The 12,480-nt window shown below is 30.4% G+C and overlaps 2 protein-coding genes across 3 annotated transcripts in view; both read left to right on the plus strand.

Annotated features, from left to right (window-relative positions):
* Positions 1-12,480, plus strand: part of LOC125822764 (protein NUCLEAR FUSION DEFECTIVE 6, mitochondrial-like) — a 286,093-nt gene that overhangs the window by 209,477 nt on the left and 64,136 nt on the right. The window contains exon 4 of one of the 2 annotated variants that reach the window (XM_049502213.1): positions 3,438-3,447. The exons of the other annotated variant lie outside the window; for it this stretch is intronic. The gene's annotated coding sequence lies outside the window, so the exon portion shown is untranslated. Of the gene's footprint in view, positions 1-3,437; positions 3,448-12,480 lie in introns of those variants that run through there. 2 annotated transcript variants of the gene reach the window in all.
* The window catches only part of LOC125822761 (dormancy-associated protein 1-like), a 29,741-nt gene that overhangs the window by 1,679 nt on the left and 15,582 nt on the right, over positions 1-12,480 (plus strand). The gene's annotated exons all lie outside the window — the stretch shown is intronic.

Here is a 12,480-nt window from a genome sequence, read left to right on the forward strand (position 1 = left end):
GGAGTTTTGTTAATGTTATTACTGTTTTTGGAAGTTGTTAATGTTGTCTTTGTGTCCCTTGATTGTGTGCATTTTTATGTGTTCTGTTTTTCTTTTCTTAGTTATTTTGTCTCATTCATGCTTTTGGAAGTTGTTAATGTTGTTTCTTGTGTGTCTTAGGTTGCCTAAAAATGATTTTGGTTGATCTAGTATATCACTGTAGTGGGAAATGGATAGAGAGCCTAAATTGCTCTATGAAAGAAAGTTTGTTCACAAATGGGAAGGTTATGATTCTGATCTTTTATCTTACATAAGTATTATTAATGAGTACATTAATATATTAGGTTATGTGGGTGTGCAACAGTTACTATTATCTGTCCCTTCTGAAAAATACTATGAAATAGAAGGTGATGAGGGGATTAGGACATTATTGTCCTTTGTTAATGATAAATTTCATGTAATTAATTTATTTATTGTTGATGATAGTGAGTTAGATGTTGATGTTGAGAATATAATTAAAATGTTAGAGATTGTGGTAGTTATTGATGATGTATCTACTGATTGTGCTTCTGATAGTACTGAAAATGATAGTGATACTTCCAATGATAACTCTAATTATAATTCTGAAGAATTGAATGTTCTTGCACAAGAAAGGAGGAGAATAATTGATGGCAGCTTGTGTGATTACAAGGATTTACACAAGTCAATGATATTTAAGGAAATAGCTTAAGCTAGAAGATACATTAGTTTGCATTCATTGGCAAATGGCTATAATTTAACCATTAAAAAAGTGACAGAAAATGACTTAGGGTTGTTTGCAAAGATAAATGCAACTTTGTATCTCTAATTTCTGGTGAAAAGCATGTTGCCGGTGTTAGAGTGAAAACACTGAAAGGAGAGCATAATAAATGCAAGGATCCATGTGGTAACTATAAGGTCAGTGCAACTACAATGGCCTTTTACTTTAAGGAGAAGTTTAAGGCTAATCCCAAATACAAGATAAAGGAAATGAGAGTTGATATGAATGCTTTCAACATTAATGCTCATTTTGAAAAGTGTAAGAGAACTAAAAGAATGATTTTGGAGGACATGGAAGGCAGTTTGTGTGATGATTATAAGAAAATTGTTGGGTATGCAAATGCTTTAAAAGAGAGTAATCCAGGAACTGATGTTGTCCTTAAGGTTTTAAGAAATGCATAAGAAGATGGAAAACGAAAATTTCCGAGGATGTACAATTGTTTTGATGCATTGAAGAGTGATTTAAGAATAGGTTGAGACCTTTCATTGGCTTGGATGGTACATTTTTTAAGGGTAAAGCTAAAGGTCAACTGTTATCTGCTATTGGTCAAGACTCAATGAACCATTTCTATCTTATTGCTTGGGCTATTATGGACAGAGAGTGCAAGACATCTTGGGTGTGGGTCTTGGAATTACTTCAGAAGTCTCTAAACATCAACAGTGGAGAAGGAATCACATTCATGTCTGATATGCAAAAGGCAAATTTTCATGTATGTCGCTTATTTATTCATTCTTATTGTATCTTATATATCTTTATTTGTTTTCTTATGTATTTTCATTTGTCTTGTACTGATAAACAGGGGTTAATTGAAGTTGTTAAAAATATTTTTACCTAATGTTATGCATAGATTTTGTGTGAGGCACATAGAGGCCAACTGGAGAAAAAAAGGCAAGAGATCTAAAATGATGACTAAGGTATTGTGGTGGTGTGCATGAAACACCTACAAAGAGGAGTTGGATGATTATTTGAAGACATTAGGTCAACTGTCTGAAGAAGCAAAACACCATCTCTTGCATTTTCCAATACAAAGTTGGTGTAAAGTATTTTTTGACATTGTTTGCTAGAACAATAAGGTGGAAAACAATTTGGTTGAGTCATTTAACTCTTAGATATTAAAAGCAAGACACAAGCCAATAATTAGTATGCTTGAGGATATAAGAATCAATGTTATGACCAAGTTTGTCAAAAATGAAAATGAACTGATGACTTGGAACTATGATTGGAGTCCTACAACTATTGAAATGTACAATGAATTCTTGAAGATTGTTAATGTGTATGAATTAAATTTCAATGGAGATGATGGATTTGAGGTAAGTGAAGGAAATGACAGACACATTGTCAATTTGACAGCTAAGAAATGCACTTGTAGGGTATGGGATCTTACTGGAATACCATGACCCCATTCAATCAAGGCTCTTTTTTACAAGAGTCTTGATCCATTGGAAGAGATTCACTGGTGGTACTCTAAGGAGGCATATCTTTTGACTTACCATTGTAAGCTACAACCAATGCCTGGTCAAAAGTTCTGGAAAATTGAAGCTGAACAGGCAATGGAACCACCAGAATTGGTAAACTTAGTTGGCAGACCTAGAATGAATAGGAAAAGAGATAAAGATGAAGCTCTTAAGAGATAAACTGAGTGGCTTGCACCAAGAAAAGGGAGAAAAATGACATGTTCAAACTGTGGAATTCTTGGACACAATGCAAGAGGTTGTCATAAGGTAATCATTTCATTTGCTATGTAATTAGTTATTGTTATTGTAATTCTGATTTTTCTGTAATTGTGACTTTTCTGTTATTTTATCAATTGTGATTTTTCTGTTTTTTTATCAGTTTAATCAAAACAGTGAAGAAGACACTTCTAATACTGGAAAAGTTAAGAGTAAGAAGAAAAAGGTAAAATCCATCTTTTTTAGTTCACTTACTTTACAATGTCATGCTTAAGTTTTGTGTAATTGTCTCACTTATTGCTATGTAATCCATCTTTTCATACTGTAATTGTCTCACTTATTAATAATGTAATTGTCTCACTTCTAAAAGGCAAAATCCATATTTTTTTCTTATATTAGATGGATAAACAATGTGACAAGGGAAAAAAGCAAACAAATGAGAGGCATAAGACACAACCTACTCAAGATTGCGCATCAGATGAAGATGAAGATTTTGGTTTTGCTGTTGAGGATGACATGCCATGGAAGCCAAGAGATTTTTCACCAAAAGGGTCTACATGGAAGGGGAATGCACCTGAAACTGAAAATATGTTGGAGCAATTAAGAAAAGAAAAGGTATGAAAGTTGGACAATTTAGTAACTTATTTTACCAGAGCGATGCTTAGTATATCATTGTGGTCTTTTAATCAGATGGACATGCGATCCAACAAGAAAAAGAAACAAGGAAATGAGAGGCATAGAATACTAATTGATGAAGAAGATGTTGAGAACTTTCCCTTAACAGCTCCACAACCTACTCAAGATGAAGATTTTGGTCTTGATGTTGAGGATGACATGCCATGGAAGCCAAAAGATTTTTCAGAGTTGAATTCTAGAATCCAACAAAGACAGAAACAGGCACGACCTACAAGATCAAGAAGAATCAACTTCCTTGGAGATGGTTCGAGTGCACCAAGTGATTTGTATGCACCAAAGGGACTTACTGGAAGAATGTTGGAGCAATCAAGAGTGGAAAAACTTAAGACAACAAGGGTAATGGCAAGGCACAACAATGACAAGTTCAGTAATGAAGACAATGTTTTGTTATTTTGTTGCATGTTTTTGAGATACTAATGTCATACACAAACATGTTTGTGTTTAAAAGCTTTTTGTATTTGCACTAACTTCTTTTGGAGTATGTATTGAACTAACTTATCTATGTTCAAATCAGTTTTTTGTCAATATAAATATATAAAGTGTTCACCGTGTTCTGTAAATGTGTAAGGGAGAGATCATAAATGGTCAGGTTCTGTAAATGTGCAATTTTGTTCAAGTTCTGTAAATATATGAATGTGGATAATGAAGAATTTGTTTGTCAAAAAGTTTAAGTTGTCCATGCTGGTTTGAAGAAGACAGGAATGATTATCTTGGGTGGAGGGCTGCCTAAGCACTATATTTGCAATGCCAATATGATGTGAGATTTTAATTTTCTTGTACTGTTTTCGATTTATTCAATGCAGTCTCATTGTGATGCAACAATTGTATTTCCCATATTTGCAACTGAGAAATTTGCAACTACATGAACTAAAATGCTTCTTTTGTAGCTACATGGACATTTGCAGACATTTCCAGCTGTATTTCCCATGATTTGGACTCAACTATAGGCACTTACTATTGACTTATGACCATATTTGTTTCGTTATTTGATTAAGGCCATGCTTGAATGCTCTTTTGCTAATCCGATTATTTGTTTCATTAGTAGTAATTGTAGAGTATGTTGCTCAAACTCTCTAAAAATGATGTTATACTCGTATTGGACCCTCAAAAATTATACTCGAGTTCTCATGACAGAATGAGCATTGGTCTAGGAATTCAACTTTGCATTACACTTGTTATGATTATGATGATAATGAAAAATTGGAGCAGTTGTGTTGTTGTATGACAATAATGACGGGACCAGTAGTCTTTGTTGTTATAGATGCATTGCATGTAATTTGGTATGTGTGCAGTCTAAGTAGGAAGCAAAAACATTTGTTACATTAAGCAAATACATTCCCAAAATGGTGCCAAGTTTGAACATTACTTTTTAGTGTGTATTACTTCAACTACTAAACATTACTTCAACTACTAAACATTACTTCATATTATATCAGTGCTTATGTCCTTCCATTACAACACCAAAATGAAGAACAAAAAGGGAACCAAAATCACAAAAGGCACTAACAACTGATGCTGAAAGTAAACACTAACAAAGGAAGTCACTTAGTCGTTAATGCAACTAGAAATCCAACAAAAAGAAAACATGAAATCATAACTTTGTACTTTATCTTGTGATATTTGTCTTGAAATGTCCTAACTTTTTTCACTACCAAATCATTGGATGCCTCCAATGTAGCAATTGTTTCCGACAAATAACCTACTTTTATCTTCAAATTTTCCACAACAATCTTCAAGTTCTCCATTTCAATCTTCAAATTATCCACTTCAATCTTCGAATTATCCAGTTCCATCTTGACATCTTTCAACGACGACTCTAAATTACGTAAGTAAACTACTTCAGGAAAAGCTTGGTCTTCCCATTCCCAATATCCATATGAAGAAAACTGCCATAAGAATACTCGAAATCAGTTCATACGAAGAAATACCAATTCAGATCAATAATAGGAATAAATCAGTTCATATACTTACATCCGGACGAGGACATCGAAAAAATCTTCTTCCTGGATTAGATGTAGTACTCGAAATCAGTGTTTTGACCACCAAACCACAAGAACATTTTCTTTGAGACGAATAACTATTCTGAAAAGAAAAATCAAAGGTGAATGAAAGAGAGATGCTGGAAGAACAATGGGTAGAACGAAAGAGAGACGTCGTAGACAAAATAACTTACAATCCAAAAATCTTACCTTCCGTTGGCGAAAAATCGATTTGTTGAGCAAGATCGCCGTAGAAAATCAGAGGAGAAGTTAATGGGTAAATTTGGGAGAAAATGAGATTATCTAAAGAGAGAGCATGGGTAAATGGGAATGGATAATTGGGTTAATTGGTACCGGGTTATCCTAGAGGGGGTCGGGTCATTGGGTTAAAATTAGGGAATAGGTTTTTTTTAAAAAAATTCAGATAATTGGGTCAATTTGGATCAATTTTGGGAATTCCGTCTAATGAGGGGTAATTTTGGTGAAATTAGTAACGGGAGAGGTAAAATTTATTTCATTTTAACGGCGAGGACAAAGTCAAACAATGGATCAAAGTTGGGGAATATTTTTTACCCTTTTCCCTTATTTTTACCAATACAGTCAACCAAAAGACTAATGCTTTACAATTGTCTATTCTTACTCATTGTCTTAATTGGATTATTCTATTATCAAGTCTTTCACAATAAAGAAAAAACTAATACTTTGTCTTTGTAAATACGTCACTAATTTTTAATTATAAATTTAATTGCTGTCTTAAATTATAAATTTAGGGGAGAACAAAAATTAATTTTATTTATCAAAACTTAAACAAATAAGAAAAATCAAATACAGTAGAGGTAGTATTTCGAAAGGGAGAAAAACTAGGTAGCATGGTAAAATCCAAGTTATACGCTGTTGTTTTGAAATATCAAACTAAGAATAGGTGAAGTAATAGCTAAACAAATGCTATTTGAATAAATTATTTTGCAAATAAACAATTGTACATTTTATATTTTAAAAATTCTAATGTCATGCTATGTATATTTAATGATGAGAAACATAATGGGGTTCAATTAAGAAGGAATAGAATGATAAATATAGACTTTTGGTATGCTAAGTCGGTCCTATAAAAGAGAAATGTTTCTTCCTCTATTGTTTCTAAAATGTTTCCATGAGAAGCTACAAACTTCAATCAAGTAGTAGTATTATTTTGATAAAATAAACACTCCTAATTTTCACAAAGGTGGGTGACAAGTTTTTAGGAAAAATTAGTTACTCGTAGAACGCGAGTATTGAGGCTTTCATCGAAACAAAGAGAGGAGCGGAAAGCCACTTGACTGTACGGAAAAGGACATGTAGCTTCTTTTTTTTAAAAGAAAGAGGGCTACTTCATGAGTTATTACTAATAATCAAAAAGGTTCACAACGAGTTCAGTCTATATTGACAAAGGGAACGTTTCCGCCAGAGCCATGGAAAAAGTATTCGCTACTGCTTACATCGCCTTCATTCACTCGTCTTGCTACTTCGGAATTGTTTCGGCTCCTCGATGTTAGGATCGGTCGGCCCATCCTCGGAATCCGAAAAGAAAAGAGAAACAGAATGGAATCACTTTGTTTCAGTGACATATCTAATCAGATTGAATAGGATTTGAAGAGCTGTCACGATCATTCACATAAATTTCAGTGAACTATTGAATCTATCAGTGTAATTGATCAGACAAGTACCAAGGGCTTTCGGTAGATTTCTTTCATTTTCAAATTAGCTTGCGACAATTTTTAATTTATAATATAAAATATATCCTTTTTTATTAACAAAACTAAATTTTCAATTACAAATATGATAATTTAAATTAATACACGTTTTCTAATATTATTTTTGGGTTTTAAGTCACAAGTGAAGTCATTTGAAGAAAAAAATTATTAAGTTTTGCAACTTTGTTCTAATTATGGTTGGATTCAATTAATCTTTTATTTCCACCCACGTTTCTTAAAAGGCTCTTTCTTAGTATTGATAAGATTAAGAAATAGCCTAAAGTCAAAATACAACATGGGATAATATTTTTTTAAATCCAATTTTTAGCCTATAGTTGAATTCCACTTATAATAAATTGACTGATGTATAAATTACTTGCATCAAAATCACGTGGGTTGATTTGATTCTAGAAAATTCAAGTCTACGATTGACGTTACTTTTTTTTTCCAATTAAAACTAAGATATTTTAAAGACGAAATTATTTTAGCAGAGCAATTGCCATTATTAGAAAAACTAAAACATTTTAATTGCTATTAGTTTGTTTTAGAGTTAATAACGCTTTTCATCTTTCAAGAATTGAATTTTGATTATAGTCTCTATAGTGTTTGACTAAGTATATTAAATATTTTATTAATTAAATTATACATTTTAAATCTCTTTGTCTTTGAATATTTAAAAATAAATCATAATTATTAACAGTTAATCCACTATTTAATAATAATTAAAAAACAATATATTCAATGAATTTCCATAAAATAAAGCTTTTAGAAAATAAAGTACACATAGATCGTATATCTGTACTTAGATATAGAGAGACTTATTTATTCACACTATGTAGTTAGTGGATATATCCAAAGTGTGTGAAGCTGAAAGTGAGAGAATTAAATCTACGAATTTGTCAACTCCATATACATTTTTTTTTTATTTGATATTATGCTGATATCGATATAGCTCATAGTTGAGCTAGTACAATAGTATATATTATTATATTATAATTTTATATAAAAAATAAACCCAGAATACATAAGTTTTATATGATTTGTCGTATAAGTAGGTGGAGTGCATATATAAATTAAGCTTAAAAAAGAGAGAGGAAGAGAGGCGCCGGCTGATAGGACGTGTCACACACATGAGTAGGGCGTGTTATTCTATCTCTCTACTTGTGTGCTTAAAGTGTCGATTTTTTTTTTCACATTCACAATTAAGTGAATAGTAGCTTCATCGATCGTAACATATTTTGTTTGATAGATCAAATAATAAATTAGCCTAACTCATTGATGGCCTCCTAAAGTTGATACTAACTTTCACTTAGACACTCTGACTAGACTTTGTTCATTTTAAACACTTCATATAAGATTCGTGATAACATCAATATGTTTAATTTGATATATTAACTACATTAATATCATTATTTATATTAAAACAATGTGATTATTTTTCCATGATCAGATGGATATTCTTTTCCCATTTAGGGTCCTATTCTCTGTCTCTCTATGGTGGAGTCTTACATCAGCCCTATAATCCTAGAGTCCCTACACCCTATTCCCCTCCCTGTACGGCGCCTGTTCAGCGGCGCCTCCATCCTTTTTTTTTCTCTTTATATTTTCAATTGTTTATTTATTGCATCATTTTCAATAGGCTGACACACACATATATATATTTTTATACACTGGAATATCACTTGTCGTTATGTGTGTAAAACGCGCTATAATAATCAAGGGCCCCTACGCTACCCACCCGTCTAGTAACAATTTAGTACAAATCGAATACGGTGGTGGAGTAGATGCAATTATTATTTTTTTAATTAAAGGTATCGAATTTGATAGGAAATATTTTTCTTCGATAGAGCTCTACACATTACGAATCTAAATCGTCGAACTCTTTCATGTACCAAGCATCTAGTGAAAAATTAAAATAAAATAAAATTTAGCAATATTAATAATGAGCTATATATTTGTAAGAGTGTTTGAGCTGATAATGTTTCCTAAAGTAAGTGAAAAATTGATTACTTGAGATGTTTTATAATGGAGGTAACAAATTTATTAGTCATATTAATATTTTTTTCAAATGAATTTATTGCATCAAATTTATCTAATACAATTCTTTATAATTTGTGAGCGAGCTATCAAATAAATTCATTACATCGAACTTATATAATACGATGCTTATTGATTCGCTAGCTATGGTATAGAAATCAGATTATTTGGTGCACGCCGAAAAGATTGCAATTGCGATTTTTCGAGAGTTCCACAAATTATTATTATTTTTATAATATAAAATATACTGTGGATATAAAGGTACTGATACGTTCTCTTAAAAACTATAAAAACTATACTGCATATTGCATTATTATCTGAAAAGGCTATTAATGGTTCACAGACTCACCATTCCATGACACGGCATTAAAAACACAAATAATCAAATAGACTGCTCTCTTTGTCTCAATTATATGAGTTAATAGAAAAAAAAAATATCTGCATGACTTTAAATTATATTCACTAAAAATTAAATGAGTAGTTTAAAATTAAAGTATTATTAAATACTTTTTATGATCGATCGAGGAAAAAGGAGTACTTAATAAAATTGAATTCATTCTAATATTTGTTAAAAATATTTTCTTTGTTTATTTTTACTTGTTACTTATTCTTAAAATTGATTTTCATTTTTATTTGTCACTTTTGACATATAAAAATAATAATTACATTTTTCCATGTTCTATTCTTAGCATTAAATACTTAGGAGTCGTTTGGTGTGAAGCATAAGGTATAATAGTTTCAGGGATAAAATGCAGGATTACTTTATCCTGCATTTGGCTGGAAGTATTAGACAATCGTGAGATTATTTATCCCATCATTTATACCTTAGTGATGGAATATGTTCTCACATATACATAGTGAAAGAACTTATCACAAAATAATTTATATTAAAATAATTAATTTCAAAATAACTTGTTCTCAACTAAACGATCCCTTATTTTTAAAAATGAACTGAGGGAGTACTAAAAGGTTCATTGATGGCGACATTTCAAAGTGTAGTCTTTTCACCATTTCCTAAAATATGTTTTGTTCCGGTCACAACAACATATTCTTGCCAATTTAATTTGTTTTATTATTAATTTATTTTTTAAAATATCTCTTTCTTATGGTAATTTTTAATTTTTCCTTTTCATATTCCCTATCTAAAATTATAAAATATTTTATAAACTTTATATTAAAATATATTTTCTTAAATTTCATATCAAATTAACATTAACAACCAAATAAAAATTGAGGAAGTTGACTAGTAGTACTATTAGGGGTCGTTTGGTTTGAAAATGAGTTATGATTGGATAAATTATGTTGGGATAAGTTATGTTGGGATTAGTTATGATGGGATAAGTTGTGTTGGGATTATTTTTTATTGAGTGTTTGGTTTGTTGTATTCAAAATAATAAATTTTAAGAACAATTTATTTGTTTACAAAAATGCCCTTCATTAATGTAAAAAGTGATATAGCAAAAGGGTTGAAAGAGACATTTTTGTCATTTACCTATTTTATCCCGGGATAAGTTATCCCGGGATTACTATACCACCCCAAGAGAGGGATAACTTATCCCGGTATTAATTATTAATCCCGGGATAAGTTATCCCGAACTTGCCAACCAAACAACAAAATAAGCGGTACTATAATTTAATTCCGGGACTATTTGATATTATCCCTCACACCAAACGACCCCTAATGGCTGTACTAATTTGTGTAGGAATGGGTGTCAAGAAAGGAGTAGATATATAAAGAGAACAATAAGGGTCCGTTTGAAAAGCTACTAGGTAATTAGAATTAGTATATTTACTAGGGTAATAATTACAAGCCTAGTCATTATACAACATAGTAATTACGCTGACTTGTTTGTTTGCCATAATATAATTACAGTGTAATTACACTTGTTCTGTTTAGATGCACAATTACAATCTTAAGATTATATCAAATTTTAATTTTTTAAAATTTATATTAGACAAATAACAATTTTATAAATGTTATTAAATTAAATATTTAATATATATATTGTTTTTTTAAAATATACTAATTAATAAACATATGTTCTTAAATAATATTATGAAAAAACAATTGATTTATATTTTTCAAATTAGTATATTTCAATTGAATTTATAAAAAAAAACGAAAAACACAAGATTTCTATGAGAACATCATGAAATGCATGTTTGACAAAAAAAAAATCAATATTATAAATAAAATATCATAAATTATTAAATTATTTGGCAAAAAAAATAATATATCAAGTCTAACTTTAAAATAAATGACTTGCAATGTGAAGTCTCAAGTCAGTTTTACTAAAATAAATGAAATTGAAAATATAACATAAGTTCTAAATCCAACACAAATTAGTCTTGTGTCAAATTTCAATATAACATATATGAATATGATTTAAAATAAAAGAAAAACGTATGTCTATAACCTTACTCAACAATGAATTTCACTTTAATTTAAAAATTAGAATTCTAACAAATTATGTCATATAAAAAAAAGCAAAACATAAAAAATAGATAATACAAAAAATTATGTGGACTTAATGGTGTAATTACCAGTAACTCACATCGCCTCCTTGAGAATTGAAGAATCTAATTACCCATTTCAATTACCTGATCAATCAAATAATACAGACAATGTAATTACATCAAATCTAATTAGCAGGATGAGGTCCTAAATAAAGCGTTTGGTTTAAATGAGTGGGAAAAAAAAGGGGGATGGCAGGAGGTGGAGTACGTGGTGTCTGAATTGAGGAGACAGAAGAGTAGATGTTGGGTTTTAGGGGCCAAATGTGGGTTTCTCTTTGTCAATATATTGACTCGATTTTTGGGGCGGTGGGTCAGGACTCAGAACTCAGACAGACATAACAACTCAGAATACACCACACAGAGATTATGATTTTCTGAATGCTGCTGCTCTTCGTGAGGTCACTCACTCTGTACTCTACATCTCTTCCTTTTCTCTGTTTTTGAGTGTTGCTTTGGTTTTCCTGCTTCACTACAACTACCATTTATAACCACAACAACTCACACACACACGGTGCCTCTTTTTGACCTTTAAATACTACAAAGGATTTTTGTATATTATTTTCTCTATTTCATTTTGATTTAATATGATAATATTAATTATTTTTATTTTTTTGAATTTTAGCATCTAACAGGTAAGATGTAACAAAATATCTTTAATTTTATGGCTAGAACACAAGTTAAAAAATTATCAAAAAGGAAAAAGTTGTACTCTCTTTGTTTTAATTTGGTTATCCTATTATGACTTGATGCGAAGTTTAATAAAATAATTGAATCTTATGATCTTAAAATATAAAATAGGTATAAAAATATTTTTAATCTCATGGCTTTAAATTTGTCTCAAAAATTAAAATTATACAATTGACAAAAAATAAAGATTTTAAAAAAAATGAATTAGAAAGAAAAGTAAGAAAAATAAATTAGTACGGATATTTAATTTTAATCAGACTAAAAACAGAAAGTAGGAAAAACAAATTGAAACGGAACAAATAGTAATACTAGTAATTTTTAATAATCTGATTTTCATATTAGTGCAGAATTCTTGACGATCACGATGACAAGAAGCGTGATTTGAT

The sequence above is a fragment of the Solanum verrucosum genome, unplaced genomic scaffold (genome assembly GCF_900185275.1).
Source record: "Solanum verrucosum unplaced genomic scaffold, falcon-dt-bn FXZP01000103.1, whole genome shotgun sequence".
Classification (NCBI taxonomy): Eukaryota; Viridiplantae; Streptophyta; class Magnoliopsida; order Solanales; family Solanaceae; genus Solanum; species Solanum verrucosum.